This window comes from Dendropsophus ebraccatus, chromosome 6 (genome assembly GCF_027789765.1).
Source record: "Dendropsophus ebraccatus isolate aDenEbr1 chromosome 6, aDenEbr1.pat, whole genome shotgun sequence".
Taxonomy (NCBI): Eukaryota; Metazoa; Chordata; class Amphibia; order Anura; family Hylidae; genus Dendropsophus; species Dendropsophus ebraccatus.
The window spans coordinates 111,529,178-111,548,313 of NC_091459.1; positions in this window are offsets into that span (position 1 = coordinate 111,529,178).

Below are 19,136 nucleotides of genomic sequence, written 5' to 3' on the forward strand. Positions count from 1 at the left end.
CGCTGCCGGATTAAAAGTTGTTTTATGACAATAACTGCATCCCCTGCCGAACGGACCCCGGGACAGATCTTGGATTAAAAGCATCTGAAGGTACAAGTGGTTTATGGGGGGCAGATTGTGGGTACAGAGTCGCTTTAACCTGCAGATACAATTAAATGTGTTTTTGCACCAACTGGTCACTGGGAGGCTAAAGGCTCTATTACACAGAGCAATAATTGGCTATCACTTTGCGTAATGAAGACCACTATTATCTGATGAAATGATCATCGGCTAATTGTTTGCTTAGGTCCAGACCTAAAATCATTGGGTGTCAGGCACGCAACGCTGTGTGTAATAGCGATGGCTGCTGACTGTGTAAAAAAAAAAGGGGGGGGGGGGTCTAAGGGCCCTATTACACAGAGCAATAATCAGATGAATCAGGCCAATTTGGCCGATTATCACTTTGTGTAATGAAGACAATGATCAGCCAAAGAAATGATCAGCTGATCGTTTCTCTAGATCCAGACCTAAAATCATCGGGAGTCAGGCGCTCCCTCACCTCCTGCTAGCTTGAGTCTTCTCCTGGCACTGTCCCGGTGATTGGCTGAGTGGCCTGTGACTTCACACAGTGCTAGGAGCGGACTGAAGCTAAAATAGTAGGGTATCAGAGATATGTAGGAGTTTATTTTTTACTGGGCAGTGCATGGGTTCAGTAAGCGAGTGCCAATCTAGAAAATGAGCGATTGATTACAGTCATTGGACCATGTTATAGGACCCTAACCATTGGGAACTCCAACTATTCATAAGAACAGGAGTCCACTTGTGTCCCCGTTTTGGATGTAGCAATAGACATTTAAACTGATTAGGCTAATACTGGTGACAAATCATGTGATACAAAAATATTAATTTTATGATAATACAAGTAGTGATAATCATATTAAGAATACAATTTATTATTATTATTATTATTATTATTATTATTATTATTATTATTATCTACTGTATAATAATTTGGCTGCGTCTATAAATAATTCTTCTAGTTAAATAGGAGAGATGAATATTATTACATGCAGAACAGGTGTTTCACAGTAAATTTTATCTCTATAATCTGTCTCGTCCAAGTTTTATGCACACTCATCAAAGAAAATAATGTTAAAGACGAGGCAATACAAGGGAAGTTACAAGGAAAGTTTATACAGATTAATAGGAGGAATTCTAGAGGTCATGTAGAGTAATAGAATAGCTGAGCAGCGTAGTATGAATGTTTATATGATATAAATGAGAAAATAAAGGCAAAGGAACACATGGGAAATCAAAAAGAAAAGTCTCAGAGCAGCCGGTATGGCAGTTACACATACATTTTCGCTATTGCTGGGCCAAACTATAGAAATAGATAGAATTACATTCAATTTGTTCACATCTGTAGCTGGCGAAATTAGTTGTTATAGTGCTGTTTATTATTTTAAGCGTTTTCTGCTATTTTGTGGCCCTGCATGACTTATCAACAACTGAATTACAGCATATATGGTTTGTCTGATATTATTCGTAAAGGGGCTCCTACCGTGAAAAATCCCTTTTTGTTGAAGTGGTGATCATACCATATTCTGCTGCTGTAGTCAAAGAGGGAACCTGGTAGCAAGTCCCTTTTATTAACCCCAAATTTCTTTCAGATTATTTGCTCTATATGTATATTTTTAAAAAATCAAACAACCTATGTCACACCCAGTAATTAACCCTCTAACTAATGTATTCTGTTTAAAGATTTAAATTTAAAGAATATTCTAACCTGCTGTTCTGTTTCCATAGGGCCCGAGACGCCCTATGGGTACAAACACACACACCGTATACGCAGCAGATACGCAGCAGATTTGATGGTGAAGACTTGATGCTGTGTTCAGTTATTTAGATCTAATCTGCTGCGTATCTGCTGCGTATTAGCTGCGTATCGCAGCAGTAAATACGCTGCGTATACGGTGTGTGTGTTTGTACCCTATAAAAGAAATTTTTAAAATTTTTATCCACAGACTAAGGTGCACTAAGGGCCCTATTCCACCGGACGATTATCGTTCAGATTAGCGTTAAATCGTTCAAATCTAAACGATAATCGTTTGGTTAAAATGCATTTAACGATTAATGACTGAACGAGAAATCGTGGATCGCTTTATAAGACCTGGACCTATTTTTATTGTTGCTCGTTCGCAAAACGTTCGCAAATAAGACGTCGTTTTGTCGTTCGCAGTAGATACGAACGCAATAGCGAAGACAAAACTATCGCAAATACGATCATAAGTAACGATTATCGTTCCATTGAAATGAGTGAACGTTTTCAGGACTTTCGCAATAGCGGTCGTTTGAGATCGTTAAACGTTAACGATTATGCGAACGATAAGCGTCCAGTGGAATAGGGCCCTAAGGGTTGGACTATTGATTTGCCGCTATTCCTTATGAGTTTTCAGTGCAATTACTTGCTCACGCTTCATGCTCCTTGAATAGGATTTCCGAGATATCCATATCAATGACTTATCTCAAAGCAGTACAACAAATGATTTTCAAATTTAGAAATCATGCAATTTTGTTGCACCATAATTGAGTCGCAGCAGCCTAACCAGGTGTGGTCCCAACCTTTGGGTTTTGCTTCCGATCTGGCTATGACATTAAATATTAAGCAATTAATAACTACCTTTCTTTCCTTTGTAATATATGGGAATTCTTATTTTTTCCAGCTCCGCATGTGCGTTTTGTAGCTTTATATAGAGAATAATGGAGCTGGAAAGGCAGAAGTATAAGTGGTCTAAAAAAGCATGTACAGGCCATGTGACATCTTACATGCCAGATAGTTTATCAAATGTCATTTTTCCTGTAAAGAGCCTAGCACAGGAGTAGGTCTCACTTGGTAATAACTCTATCCATTATCACACAAGGAGTCTGCTGCTATGAGCATAAAGCAGCTATTAGCTAATTATTCTCAATTTAGGTATGTCTTCCTTTGAAACACAACAAAAAAACCAACACAACCTTGTGCAAAGGCATAAAAGGTGCATAGAAGTCTATGCCTATTGCTTAAAGTAGAATCCAAACATTTATCTATGAAAAGAAAGAATGAATCATACTCAAATTTAGTTTTTTCATTGGGTAAATGTTCATCTGCAACAATTTAAAATTTGGAGCACCTTAAAGAAGGCAGAAAATCAGCAGAACTTTGTCCAGTGTGTGACTATAAGGACGGTATTATACGGCTCAATCTTCTGGATAAGAGCGTGCCGTACTGCTAGATCGGCACTCGCTTACTGAGCCTAATTGTGAAGAAAGGGTTGTACATTATATATATATTGTTAGCGATAAAAAATAATAAACTTTACACCTGTCCACGCTCCCTGGTATTCTTCTAGATTCTGTGTGTTCCCCGCAGCGCCGCTGGAACTTCATAGCTGGTTTCTGAAGTGACAGGCCGCCCAGCCAATCACTGGCCAAGACAGGACAGTGCTACAGCCAGTGAATGGCTGAGCAGCCTGTCACTTCAGAGATTGGTCCAGAAGTTCCAGTGGTGGCTGTGGGGAGCAGGCAGAAGTTAGAAGAACACGAAAAAAAAACTTGAGGATTTTATTTTTTTCTTCTGCATTCTTCAGCCATTGGCCATTCATTGCTATTACATGTAGAGATGCATGGTTGGTGGACAATTATTTTTTTAACATGTTGAAAGATATTGATCCGCTAATAATTGTCTTTTGACTGATCAATGTCTTTATAACATGGAGCGATAATCTGCCGAAACTTCTCAATTTGGCAGATTATCGCTTAATGTAATGGTGCCTTAACCCAAAACATGTGGGCCCTGGTGCATAATTTCAGCTTGCCCCTCTAATTACATACAGTCAGAGGCAGAATAAACAGTTATATTCAGTGTCTCACAAGCGAAATCTTCTCGGAGTAATTCATATCAACTTCTCCATCTGGTCCAGGCTGCCATGAAGACTTCTGGTCAAATCTCATCTAAGCAGAATTTGTTGTCTTTGGATCTATATTATCTCCTACTTTTGTGACACAATGCCACACATGTGAGCCCTGACTTGAATAAAAATGCCAACAGGACCCTTTAAAGGGAATGTCTGATTTATCACAGTCTGATATTGTCAGGGGGAAAAAAAAAAAAAAAAAAAAAAAAAAAAAAAAATATATATATATATATATATATATATGGAACACTATCCGTTTCACCTTTGCTGTGTTCAGTGCTAAAGTTTCACTCTTCCCTGTCAACTTTGTTCACTTACTTGCGGACATGATGTTTGCTTGCATCATGAACTGTCAGCAGGACATAATGGGGGTTGTACTTCTGCAACTTAGAGAGTCACAGGTTGGGGAAGACAGCCCATATCAATATGATACAACTGAATAGATAGATAGAGAACAGCTCATTGAAGTCATTTTCACAGCCAATTCAGAATTTTAGAATGGCAGCAAGTGGTGAGGGGGGCCGGCGGGACCCGTGTGTGGACCAGTCACAAGGGCAAATGTTGCGACCGTTATCGCTATACCACTTTAGCCAAAACAGTTTCTCTGTCTTAGGCAATCTCTGCCTGTCAGATGGGTTCATTAGCAATAGGGAGATATCAAAATGATCCTCAGTGTAATCCCCAGCAATCAGTTGTAATCTATAGAGAAGCCTATTGAAAAGTTGTCTTTTTTCCTTTATACTAACATCCCATGGGAAATCACACATCATGCTGTTTTCATTTACATAAATTTGCATCTATGTAATACAGCATGGTTCCTCCAGAGCGATAGGAACTCCCCACATGACTTCCACCACATAAATAAACTCAGAATACCATGCTAGGGTATGTAAACAGGTTGTTCTATCCTCCATGTGAAAATGTCTACTTTATTAAAGGTTTATTATGAGTATGACACCATTGGGGAAGTATAAACACAAAACTAAACAAATATAGTTTACATATATATGGGGAGATTTATAAAGACCAGTGTACCAGTGTACTTAAATTATGCCCCTCCCCCAATTTCCCTGCCGTATTCACTAAGTGGTGCAAGCCTTTTATTGAAACCAGTCTGACCTGCGCCTTCTGTATGGCAGGCGCATAAATCTAAACGTGCTCCTTAGCAGGTGTAGGCTTCTGCCAACATTTACTCCTGCCTGCAGGCCTAAATAATGGCAAAACAGGCATGGGGGGAAACCAGGAGGCTGACCACAATATCATTGAGTCATTCTGGGGAGATCTCAAGCGCACAGTTCATGCAACACAGCCCAGGAATTTACAGGAACTGGAGGCTTTTTGCCAAGAAAAATGGGCAGCTTTACTATCTGAGAAAATAAAGAACTTCACCCACAACTACCACAAAAGGCTTCAAGCTGCCATTGATGAGGGGGCAATACACAGTATTAAGAACTGGGGTATGTAAACTTTTGATCAGGGTCATTTTGATGCTTTTGGTTGCCATTATGATAAAAAAAAAGAAAAGATAGAAAACACAGTAGTTTGACAAGAAATGGCTTCACCCAACCATTCGACACATTTTCCATAGTTTTTACATACTTTAAATATAACATAAAATAAAACACACAGATTTTGCATTTCTTCTTTTTTAAGTTTTACAAATAAAACTTCACCAGAATAATCAAGACCTTAGTAATTAAAGATTACCTGATCCTTTGCTCTGGAATCAGGAAAAAGAAATATGAATATTCTTGTCATTCATAAGAATATGAAGCTTTTAGTATGTTCCAAGATGGTGTAAGGAACAACAATCTGTAAACTGATATATATGATGTACAATACTCATTGATGTGCATGGAGAACGAAGGATAGCCGGTCAAGTCTGATCCCACAAAAAAGCACACATTCTTGAAAAAGATATGGATGTAGCAGATTTACCAGAGACATAGTGCATTAACTAGAAGTGTTATCACACCAAGCCTGACTGTTAACTCTGCTGCATCTGTATTTGCATTGATTTGCATAAGAGGTACACTAATGCTGGTTATGATAGAAAGGTGTCAGATGCACAGGAATACATAAAAAATTAATACCAGCAAAACTATTTGGCTTTCACAGAGCTACCAGTAATAACTCTTATTTCATATATTAATATTTTTTATGTGTAAATGAAATCTGCCTTGCGACTGTTTGCTAAGGAAGAGACAGACAGCCTTACCCTTAGTTTTTATTCACCCCAGGTGGGCTACATCCCAATGCTTGATTGAGCACTATGCTTGACCGAGCATGCTCGTTTTAGCACAATTGTGGTGTCCCAGTACAGGGTGCTGTCTATTGCACCTGAGCAAGTAACTCCCTCAGGTTCATACAAGTGGGAGATGGTTTACTATTGTGTTTTCCCCACCACATGGCACTATTGCCTTTATCTAGCTTTATGCACAGCTGAGGGAACAACAGGGTTAACTGTTTTTGATCATGTGTTGTTTTCTGGCCTCTAACAGGTGCAGGTGCTTTCTCTCTTATGCTGTCCTATCCTATCCTCTCTTGCTCCACACACTCACAGCTCCCACTACTCCCACTTTCCCAGTACAGGAGGTTTAGTTAGCCTCTGTGGGAGGAGTTCTTGGCAGAATGAAGTGGCAGTTCTAGTCTAGTTCTCAGTGGGAGAGGAAGAAAACCAACTAATCTCTGCTGAAGTTAAACCAGGGCCTGGCTTTGGCCAGGTTTCCTGGTCAAGGACACAGGAAAGCGACTAAAGTCTTTCTTTATGCAAGCAACCACAAGTATGCAGTGCTAAGCTTCCACCAGGGGAGAAAAGACAAACGAGCATTCACCTTGCGCACACCAGGAATCTCTCTTAAACATGAAGGACAGTTGCCTGAAGCTATAGGAACTGACCCCAATGGGACAAATCTATGGTACGTCTACGTATCCCACTGCGCAGTGCAGGAAAACTGGGAAACCCCGTTAGTCTGCTTCACCCAGGTAACAAAGCACTTGGGCTCTTACTACCCACCCAGGAGGGGTAGTCGAAACTAGGGGCTCATGGACTAACAAGTCATTCATGAGTACAAGTAGTCACTTCACTTCTTCTATTCACTTTAACTGTTCCGGCAGAGCACAGCACTACATTGGACAGGGGTCCTCTTGCAACTCCTCTCTCTCTCTCTCTCTCTCTACTGTAAAGCACCTACTACTTCAAGTACCTACTCTCTAGCTCAACTGTGAGCACTTAAGTTATTGACAACTGTAACGATTACGGTTACTTCCAGTAACCTGTTCTATTTTTGCGAATGCACTGGACTCTGGCTTCCTCTGGCATCTGCACCTACACACACCTGTAAACATCAGTTACCTCTTCTGTACTGTGGTGTTGCTGTGCCAACTGTCCGTGGTGGGTCCAACATCACTCCAGGCTACCGTGACAAGTGCCCAAGTGACCCTAGACCTACTCAGCTAGTACACCGCCATATCAGCTGACCTGGCGGGGGGAACCACAACCAACCCTGCACAACCTGGCTAGCTGCCACCACCACACTATTCTAAAGAGATAATGCTTGTCCAACACTGGTTAGAATAACTTTAGGTACGTGGCTTTATTGCTATGGATGATTAGTGTATGTTAGTGTATGTACAAAAGAATTCATGAATGGGACTATGCATGCAGGATCAGGCTACAAAGATCATGGGGGAGATTTATCAAAGGGTGTAAAATTTAGACTGGTGCAAACTGCCCACAGCAACCAATCACAGTTCCTCTTTCCTTTCAGCACTGCCTAAAGCTGAGCTGTGATTGGTTGCTGTGGGCAGTTTGCACCAGTGTAAATTTTACACCCTTTGATAAATCTCCCCCCTTGTCTTTAATTAATATTAATACAGTAGGTAGGTTTTTGTTAACCAATCATACTAGCAAAATTGTTCCATTTCAACATTTAGTTAAAAAATAGGTAATGAAAAAAAAAAAAAAAAACTTGCCATGTGTGAACACTCTTTAACCCCTTAAGGACGGGGCCCATTTTCGTTTTTGTGTTTTCGTTTTTCCTCCTTGTGTTTAAAAGGCCATAGCACTTGCATTTTTCCACCTAGAAACCCATATGAGCCCTTATTTTTTGCGTCACTAATTGTACTTTGCAATGACAGGCTGAATTTTTGCATTAAGTACACTACGAAACCAGAAAAAAATTCAAAGTGTGGTGAAATTGAAAAAAAAAAAACGCATTTCTTTTATTTGGGGGAACTGTGTTTTTACGCCATTCGCCCTGGGGTAAAACTGACTTACTATGCATGTTCCTTAAGTCGTTACGATTAAAACAATATATAACATGTATAACTTATATTGTATCTGATGGCCTATAAAAAATTCAAACCATTGTTAACAAATATACGTTCCTTAAAATCGCTCCATTCCCAGGCTTATAACGCTTTTATCCTTTGGTCTATGGGGCTGTGTCAGGTGTCATTTTTTGTGTTCTTTCTATCGGTACCTTGATTGCGCATATACGACTTTTTGATCGCTTTTTATTATATTTTTTCTGGATTTGATGCGACCAAAAATGCGCAATTTTGCACTTTGGGATTTTTTGGCGCTGACGCCTTTTACCGTGCGAGATTAGGAATGAAATAAATTAATAAATCAGGCGATAATGCACGCGGCGATACCAAACATGTTTATTTATTTATTTTTATTTATAACATGGGAAAAGGGGGTGATGCAAACTTTTATTAGAGGAGGGGATTTTTATTATAAAAGAGATCATTTGGCTCCTATCTGCCCAGTTGTAGGCTTATTTAGCCCAGGAGAGGCCATTGCTAGTGTAAAATTACTAGAGTAGGGACCATGTCTCGAGGACGCCTTAACGTTGGCGACATGGTACACTCTGATCAAATAGTTTGCTAAGATCCTCACTATTTAATATCTACAGAGCAGGTGTTTACCGTGTGTACGCTGGGAGGAGTATATACGGTAAGCCCTTGCACCTGTGGGTTGCTGCTGCACTTTCTGTTTTTTTGTCTGTACTTTAGCCACGAGCAGCGTGCAACCTGTGAACATAGCCTATGTCTGTCTGGGGGCCTCAGCTGCTGGACGGTCAGTGGGAGTGGGAGTGGGGGAGGGGCCCACCTCCGGTGGCCCAGTCCGACACTGCTTTTGATTTAATCAGTTGAAATAAATGCATAAATATGCCGCATCAAATCCACAGCAGATCATGTTATAGCATTATTTTTAGGTGATAATGGTGGGGTCCATATGTTTAAGGGAGTATTGGGGGACAAGGCTAAATGAAGCAGAATTTGCTACAGGGCGTATTTTACACCGCTATCCATGATATGGTATGTGGGCTACTGGGGTTTGACTGCCAGGGCTGATTTTAAGTCCCAGTCCGGTCCTTATATGAGTATTCTGTGGATTACATCAGATTCGTTAGACTACGTCTATATCTAATTCTGTGCCCCCATATAGTAATAATGTCTCCTGCTGTACCCTTCATATAATAATAATTCCCCCTGCAGTGCCCCCATATTGTATTAATGTCCCCTGCTGTGTCCTCCATATAGTAATAATGCCGACTGCTATGCCACCCATATAGAATTAATGCCTCATGCTGTGCCCCATTTAGTAATAATGCCTCCTGTTGTGCCCTCCATATAGTAATAATGTCTCCTGCTGTACCACCATATAATAATAATGCCTCCTTCTGTGCCCTCCATATAGTAATAATGCCTCCTGCTGTGTCCTCCATATAGTAATAATGTCTCCTGCTGTGTCCTCCATATAGTAATAATGCCCCCTGCTGTGCTCTCCATATAGTAATAATGCCTCCTGCTGTGCCTCCATATAGTAATAATATCCTCTGCTGTGCCCTCCATATAGTAATAATGTCTCCTGCTGTACCACCTTATAATAATAATGCCTCCTGCTGTGCCCTCCATATAGTAATAATGCCTCCTGCTGTGCACTCCATATAGTGATAATGTCCTCTGTAGCACCCGGGGGAAGGAAAAGTACTGCACCCTCAATGCCCCTAGCATTGTAGTTAACCCTTCAGTGGTGCTCTTGTAGCTGTTGTACCCCCCCCTCCCAGTGATACCCTTGGTGGCCTTAGTCAATCCTCATTGTTGTCCTGGTAGTTATAGTTAAACCCCCAATCCCCTGTGGTGTCCTGGTAGCTCTAGTTAACCTTCTTACCCCCAGTAGTCAGTGCCGAATAAAGACTATAAATGTTACCCCCCCCCAGTGATGATGGTAAAAAAAATAACAAACATTCCACTCACCTTTCCTCGCTTCAGCACGGGCCGGGTCCTCTGTCATCTCCTGCAGGGCACACCTTCCCCGGCAGGCAGCTGATGAAATGACGTCATTGGACACGGCCCGCTGGAGAGAAAAGACATGCACCATCTATTGGCCACCGGACATAGGAAAGCGCTGAGCCTGCAGGCCGCATCAGGAGTTCCCAGAGGCCGGATGCAGCTCGTGGGCCAGAGTTTCCCCACCCCTGCCATAGATACACCAGCCTGAACCCGGAAACCTGCTTCCAGGTTCGGGTGGTGGAGGCCCCTAAGTGCCCTCCCTTTTATTTGGCTCTGCATGCCATATTTAAAGATAGATGCTGACCTTCATGAAGTTAAAACTTATATAAAAGTTAGCCTTCATCACCAATGGGGCGTTACTATCGACTGCAATAGTCCAGCGAAGTTCATTCCATCCAATTATTAGTAACAGCTCTAGGACCATGTTACAAACAGCACATGAAAAGGCCCGGTGGGTGTTTGAGGCTAATTTGCATATCAGTAATGTACAGGTTTAGGGGTCAGAAGCCCTATACAGGAGAGGCCTTAGCTTATATACAGTCTGCTTTAAAATACTAATAATAATCATCATCATCATAAATAAGTACATTAAGTTTAGGATCACCCTAATATATTAACCCAAAGGATATAATCATATTATTAATATTATTTATACCACCAGTTGAAAGCTATAGATTTAACCCCTTTGGGGGGGGGGGGTGTCATGTCAAGTATGTACCATTACAAGGATGTGTTATTTATGTTGCTTTTATTTTATAGGACCTTTTTCTAAAAAACAAAAAAATCTAAATGTGTTTAAAATTGTTCTATTCCCATCCTTATAAAACTTTTGTTGTGAAAAATCATTTTTGCCCCATGATCTGTACTTTCTATTGGTACCTTGCTTGCGTATATGCGATATTTTGATCACTTTTTATCACAATATTTCTGAATTTGATGTGACAAAGAAATCAGCAATTTTGCACTTTGGCAGGTTTTTGTGCCTACGCCGTTTACTGTGTAAGATCAGGAATGTGATACTTTAATAGATCAGGCGATTACACACGTGGCGATACCAAATACGTTCATTTATTTATTTTCATTTATAAGGCTATGTTCACATTACGTAAAAGTACGGCCGTTGTTGCCATCGGCAACAACGGCCGTACTTTCTGAGGCGTGGATATATCCTGATCTTTTGTGGGATCGTATACGCTCCAGCCGGGATCCCGTACGGGGGCCGCAAATAACTGATATGTCAGTTTTCTGTGGCCGCAATTCAGTGAAAAGACCTGTCAGTTCACACAATGAAGCGAGCGGCTCCGGACTCTTGCTTCATTGTGTGCTGTGGGAGGTTCTGATGCAGGCGCGCGCTGATGCGCCCGCATCGGAATTCTGCGGCCAAAAGATCCGTGCAGAGACCGGCCGTTCCGTGACCTGGCCGGGTCACGGAATGGCCGGTCTCTTCACGTAGTGTGAACATAGCCTCAAATGGTAAAATGGGACTGATTCAAACTTTTACTAGGGCAGAGAATGTTTTATTAATAAAGTTCTTTTTTTACAGTGTACTGTAACTATTAGTTCCCCTGGAAGACTTTTCTTATTACTGCAGGGTTCTCCCATAGAGATCACTGCAGGATACTTAATACAGCAATGATCGATTAGAGAGATATCGGCTGCAGGAACGTCCTGAATGCAGCCCCATGGCCGGCAGTTTAGCAGCGTCTGTTGCTATGCAACGGGAGCTGTTATACATAGTGTGGACATAGCCCAGAAATGAAAAGACAAACAATAGATTATATATCCTCAAAACCGGATTAAACTGGTATAAACTCCTAGGAGAACATCTGTACAGGTGGAACATTGTGCTTGGTGATGTCACAGGTGACAGATATAGGAAATATGATGACATCACCCAGCTCTAGACTAGATATCAGGGATCAGCAGATCTAGCTGTCAGATTGAAGGAGAGAGAGAGGAGGGCACTTGTGACCTCTTCGGACTTCCTTTACCTTTGGCTTGTGGTTTTTTTTGGGGTGGTGGACATGATTTTTAGAATCATCTTTTTTATTTTCTTAATTTCATTGGTCATTGGACGTCCCATATCTCCACCTGGGATGGAGGAAGATGACCAGTCATCAGATAAAGAACAGCAGCAGATCCTAGTCAGTAAGTATCCACCATATGTAATACAGGAATTAGATAAATGTATTACTAGCTGGGATGTTACTGCAGGCGGCTTATCCACTTATTACAGGTTTTGTTGGGGTCGTTCATCCCTTAGGGGAGGATTAGAAATACCTGTTTTAGTAATGAGATTTTGTCTTTTTATAGGAACCCGCAGATCCTGGCTGCTGAATATGGAGGAGATGACGGAACGCTGGAAGGACATCCCCAGGAGTGTGATCATTGGGTTCCCTTTCCTGATCCTCCTTTTCGCTCTGCTCTGCTTTTGTACGTAAGTAAAATTTAATTCTTTTTCAGAACCAATAACCATGTGATGTCATGTTAATCTCTCTCTATATATAATATACTAAAATGATAACATTGTGTTTATTACAGCATCTACCTGGATCCTGAGGAACCGGACGACATGACTGATGAAATTATGGATTGATATCTCGGTTTTGACCTCGGCTTTGAAATATGGAATACGATCTTGTCTCATCCTTCGGCCTAGTTCCTCTCTTTCCTGGTGATGAACCCCGGCTCATCTTTCAGCTCTTCCCCTCCTGAGTGACGCTACGTGGATGACCCCGGCTACGTTCCTGAGTTCTCTGCTCCAGCACAACCACCACCAATCCCTGACTCTTCTAGGGACACAGAACTTCTGATTTTGATATATTTCTTTATTAAAGTATTTTCCAGACCAAAGAAATTATTGTCTTGATTGTCTGAATGGTATGGGGGCATGGGGGGGGGGGGGCATATAAATGGTATGGGGGCACGGGGGGGGTATACAAACTATGGGGGCACGGGGGGGTATACAAATGCTATGGGGGCACGGGGGGGGGGTATACAAATGCTATGGGGGGCATAGGGAGGTTTATACAAACGATATGGGGGCACATGGGCAGTTTATACAAACGGTATGGGGGCATGGGGGGTTTATATAAACAGTAATGGGGACACAGTAGTTTTTTTCTTTTTTTTTTTACCAATAGTATGGGAGCACAGGGGAAGCCTAAATAAAGTATACAGGGACACAGAGAAAGCCTATAGAAAGTATATAGGAGCACGGAGGAAGTCTGTATAAAGTATATAGTGGCACAGAGGAGGCCTAAAAAAGGTATATAGGGGCACAAATAAGGCCTATGTAAAGCTTATGTGGGCACAGAGGAGGCCTATATAAAGTATAAGGGGGCACAGAGCAGGCCTATAAAGCCTGTGTGTTCTTCATTGTGGAGTCTTCAGTACATTAATTAGGCATCCAGGGCCAACCTTAGGGTAGATGGCACCCAGGGCCCTCCCCCCCCCCCCCCCCCCGAAAACACACACCACACACACACCACACACAGATGCTTACTACATCCTACCGCCTCCCACCCCTCAAGACGAACTACCTACCACCTCCGCCCCCCCCAGCCATACAAACATATAGCTGTCCTCCTCTCAACAACAACTTTTAGCATGCTGGGAGACAAAGTTTCACAAAGCAGCATGCCTGGACAGCACTAATGCAAAACTACTAAAACCCCAGCATGCCTGGACAGCACTGATGTAAAACTACTACAACCCCCAGCATGTCTGGAAAGCACTGCTGGGAAACTACTACAACCCCCAGCATGCTTGGACAGGACTGCTGGGAGACTACCTCAACCCCCAGCATGCCTGGACAGCACTGCAGCCGGGGGTGTAGTAGTTTTAAAGCCAGCCCAGCCCTTCAGCCCAGCCAACACCCCCCCCCCCCCCCCAGCCCAACCAGCCCTCCAAGCCCCAGAGCCCCTCCAGCCAGCCTCCCCAACCCCTCAGCCCAGCCAGCCTGCCCTCCCAGCCTGTAAGCCCCTCCAGCCAGCCTCTCCAGCCCCTCAGCCCAGCCAAACCCCCACCAGACATACACTGGTTCTTACCACAGTGCACCAGGGGAACACATGGAAGACGACACGCAGTGCGGGTGCCAGGTGATGTCATGCTACGTCGCCGGCACCGCAGAAGAGTTTAAAGGAGCAAAGCAAACCCCTTCGGGAGGAGGGTGGCCAGGAGCGCTCCAGGAGATAAGCGGCACACTTAGAAATAACTAAGTTAGATGTGCCGTCTGTCTGCCGGAAATCCCCGAACAAACAGCAATGGAAGGAGAGTGAGGGGGGAGCTTTGACAGTCAGACGGCACATGTAACTTAGTTATTTCTAAGTGTGCCGTTCGTCTGCTGGAGCGCCTCCTACAGCTGGCCGGGAGTTATGCGCCCTGTGCATGGGTCGCACACCCTAAAGGCCAGCCCTGTCGGCATCACATCGAGGCAGGGAGAGAGGGAAGAGAAGAAGCTGCAGCAACGTTGGCTACAGTCGTGTCACAGGCATTGCCTGCATCAATTCGTATAAAAATGCCAAGAGAGCCCCAAAGGGACTCAGAGTGTATATGGATACATCTCAATACCAAGATGATGATGTTTTTTTTTTTTTTTTTTTGCAGAATGGGCAAAATAGCAATTAGAAAGTTTATTTACATTTCTGCTTCTGACACCACAGAAGAATGAGGAGGAGTATTAGAAAATAACCAGAGAATTGTGCAAAGCAAAAACTGGCATCAGAACAAGACAAACCGAACAACAGAATCAAGCGTTTTGTTGTAATAATCCCTCCTCCCATTTTCTGCCCCATAGTAATACTGCCCCCCCCCCCTTTATTGACAACCACACACAAACCAAAAAAAAAAAGAACATTATACTCACCTTATTCTTGCATGCAGCGGGTCCCTCTCTCTCTCTTTTCTGGTCTGTTTCGCGGCCTGTGAGGAGCAGGCCTATCCTTCAGCAGGCTCAATGACGTCATATCACAGCGCTTGATGGAAAGAGATGTGTGCGGGGCATGGTCCCGGGGTGGGGGGGGGGGGAAGGGGAAGAGCTGTGGTCCGGTGGAAGGCGATCTGCACAGGTGATGGGGCCGAGGGGCAGGTGGTGGGTCGGGCGCCGCTAAGTTTGGCCTGGGGAGGTGCCACCAGCGCCCCATAGCTGTCAGCGCCCCATGCGGTTGCCTGGCCTGCCTCTCACTAGAAATGGCCCTGGTCGAGAGACCGAAACACACGCGCTTTTGTCGCTGAGTTTGTTATTTTTGTATGTGAAGTTGTAGATCAAATTTTGGATGTATCCCAGATTGCCAGCTTTTATGTTATTCTTCGTTGGTGAAACTTGTACTGCCGTGCAGCAGGTAGGTGAGGCAAGTTGAATAATCCTTTAGAGTACAAACACACAGGGCGAATTCCGCTGCAGATCCCTGGCCTGTAGTTTGTATGGGAAGACATACTTGCAGCGGGATAGACATCCCACTGCAAGTATGTAAGGAGACCGCCCTGGTAACCCCCCCACCGGACTGTACCTGCTCCCTGCTCCAGTCTGCTTTGGGGGTTCCCGGCTAGATGTCCTGCTGAGCCAATCAGGGGGCCGCCTTGCCGCAGCGCACTGATTGGCTGAGCGTGATGTCTAGCTGGGAATGTATGCTCCATCCATACTTGCAGCAGGCCAGAGATCCACAGATTTCGCTACAAATTCGCAGCGAGAAATCCGCTGCGGATCCGCCCTGTGTGTTTGTACCCTTACTTTGTCTACTGCAATTATTGCAAATACATGCAGCAAGAAAAAAAACGGTACAACTGGGAGCATACAGAGTAGAAGTCCGCCAACCCATAAGCTGTAGAAGCGACTACCTGATACTGTATGCCATTAGTGTGCCCATGCGGGAGATTTTACATCGGATCCACATTCTGGAGTTTTGTGGGTTTTTTTTAACGGTTCCAGGAGCACCTTAGGTTTACAAAAACAGGCACAGGGTGGCACAGACTCAGAGCTCATAAACACCGCACATCAGGGGGGCTCAAAAGCCCTGACATTTGCCGGCATTAAAAGAAGAGGCGTTTGGGCAATAGGAACAGATAAACACAAACTTCTTCTGAGAAAGGAGGCAAAGTGGATAACTAGAAGTGATGCTCTAGGAGCTCGGTCACTGTCAGCTCACTCCTTCACTCCTTCAGTCCAGGAGGGCTTGCTGCTATACACATTGTTATAATGTACAGAATGTTTATAGTAACACTGTGTCTCCTCTACTTTACCTGTTTGTATCAGCAGCTCCACTACTTACTTGATGTAAGGGAGACCAGGACTTACTGCTGGAGCTTCTCACTGCATTAACTCATTCCTGCCAAAGGGCCAGTTCACATGGAGTGAAACTCCCACCAAACTCAGTTTCATACAGACTGTCTATGGGAGGGCTCGAGCGCCTCCTCTCTCTCTCTGTTCGGAAGAATTGAAATATCAATTCTTCTGAGCGGGGAGAGGGGGCATGCGAGCCCTCCCATAGACAGTCTGTCTTACACTGAGTTTGGTGGGATTCTGTTGCAGAATTCTGTGTTTTACTCTGTGTGAACTGGCCCTAATACAGTGCTGTTTCTGTTGCTCTTATACACACTGTGCACTTAGTCACAACCTTGTTCTGTTTTTGAGGCCTCTACATATATGTAACTGCTAGTGGCCAGGTGAAGCTGGAAATGCCTGTGACACGGCTGTAGTCCACGTTACTGCAGCTACTTCCCTTTCCTCTCTCCCTGCCCGATGTGATGCCTAAGTAATGTACTGAAGACTCCACAATGAAGAATTGGTCCATTATTGTACATTGTAGTATGGATATCTTGTATATTGTACTAATTGGTCCCATTTTTAAAATGTTGCCTGGTTTCTGTGATTGGCGCCGGTTTTTTCATGTACACTTTGGACGGTCTATCCCCCCCAGCACCCCAGTGTAATGATATCCCCTCCTTTCGGTGATCCGGTCAGACTTGATTCTGATGGAGGGGCGTCATAGGGGAGAAGATATTGTTACACTGGGGGCGCTGGGCCCACCTCCAGTGCGTAGACTGGAGTTTTGGAAAATGGACCATGCCACCAAGATCTTGATAAGGTAAAAAAAGAAAAAAATAACTAAACAAATTGGTACATTTGCTTTAAAAATAAATAGAATTAAATAAATTACTTTACAAAATCAACACTGTCCCCATTTCTGGGAGAAGCCTGTGCTCTATTTTATTCAAGAACACACTCAGCTCGGATACAGAATATTTATTACATGTAGCCGTATCCTCCACATATCACTCTACATAACGACAAGAGATTCACAGAATCCACATCACAAAATGCCATTGGATATGACAGCGACCACTGATGTCCAAGTCTTTTCACAAACTTAAAAACGTCCGACGTTTTAGTTAAAATCTGCATTAAAGTCGTAATTATCATTCGCTGCTTCAGCTGGTTTATCAAAGCTGATGGACTTCACCGTTTCTTGTTTTGATTCTAAAAGGAATTGAAAAAAAAAATTGAATATGGAGGCAGCTATGTCAACAAAGCACTCACACACACACACACACACACACACACACACACACACACACACACACACACACACACACACACACACACGTCAGAGTGGTACATACATAACAAGCAATCTTTTTCTTTAAAATCAACTGCTTTATGTCCTGCAGGAAGTGGTGTATTCTTTCCAGTCTGACACAGCGCTCTCTGCTGCCACCTCTGTCCATGTCAGGAACTGTCCAGAGCAGGAGGGGTTTTCTATGGGAATTTGCTGCTGCTCTGGACAGTTCCTGACATGGACAGATGTGGCAGCAGAGAGCACTGTGCCAGACTGCTAAGAAAACCACATTTCCTGCATGACATACAGCAGCTGATAAGTATGGGAAGACTTGTAATTTGCTTCTATTTAAAAATCTCAAATCTATATAACTTTCTGAAACCAGTTGATTTGAAAGAAAAAGATTTTAGCTGGAGTGCCCCTGTATGGCAGGTGGAGATTTTGCTACAGATTTGCCTCTAAGTCTATGACTTAATATGAACCATCATGTAGATGAGATCCATAAAATCATCTACTCGCCTGCCACTGAAAGCGCAACTATAATTAAAGTGACCAAAAAAATGAAATTCCACAAATAAAAAGCCCACGTGTTACCTTGTGTGGATATCTTGTGCGGTTGCTGAGATATCCCCAGTTGTTCGGCTCAAACTAATAAATGAATTTTTCTCCTGGCTGAGAGAAAGTAGGCGTGGCTTCTCCCTCACATCACAGCTAGCTCTACTATGAATCAGTGGGCGTGATCTGTGATGACTACTAGCTGGGATGACTTCTTTATATACTCCAGGGTTCTCCAACCTATGCCTCTCCATAACTACAGCCTTCATATGGCAAGATGTGATGGGATTTGTAGGAACACTGGTATAGTCAGTCACTATGACAGATACAATTCTACAAGACATGCAGGGATGTGTGCACATCACTACAACGATGGCTGCATAGTGATGGCTGAGAATAATGGCTGCACACATGTAGCGGTATGACAGTGGGATCAGGGCAATCTTACACCAGACCCAGGGCAGCAGCTAGGGGTTCACCCTAGGGGGGAGCAAGCAAGTGTGAGCAAGAACCTCAGCAGGCGACTATCTATCAATTAATTATCTATCACGCCCGGATTGGTAATCTGGCATGCCGGGCAAATGCCCGGTGGGCTGACAGTCCGGCCGCTGCAGATCCGCACCGGCCATCTGCGCGCAATTCACTCTGCCCCCGGCCCATAGCCATTGGCTCCCGCCCTGTCAGTCACTCTTGTCACCGGAGGTAGCAATTATACCTCTGGCCACAAGAGGCCGCTCTCTCCCAGGCTGTCTCCTCAGTGCATGAGGAGCTGCAGCCCACTCACAGT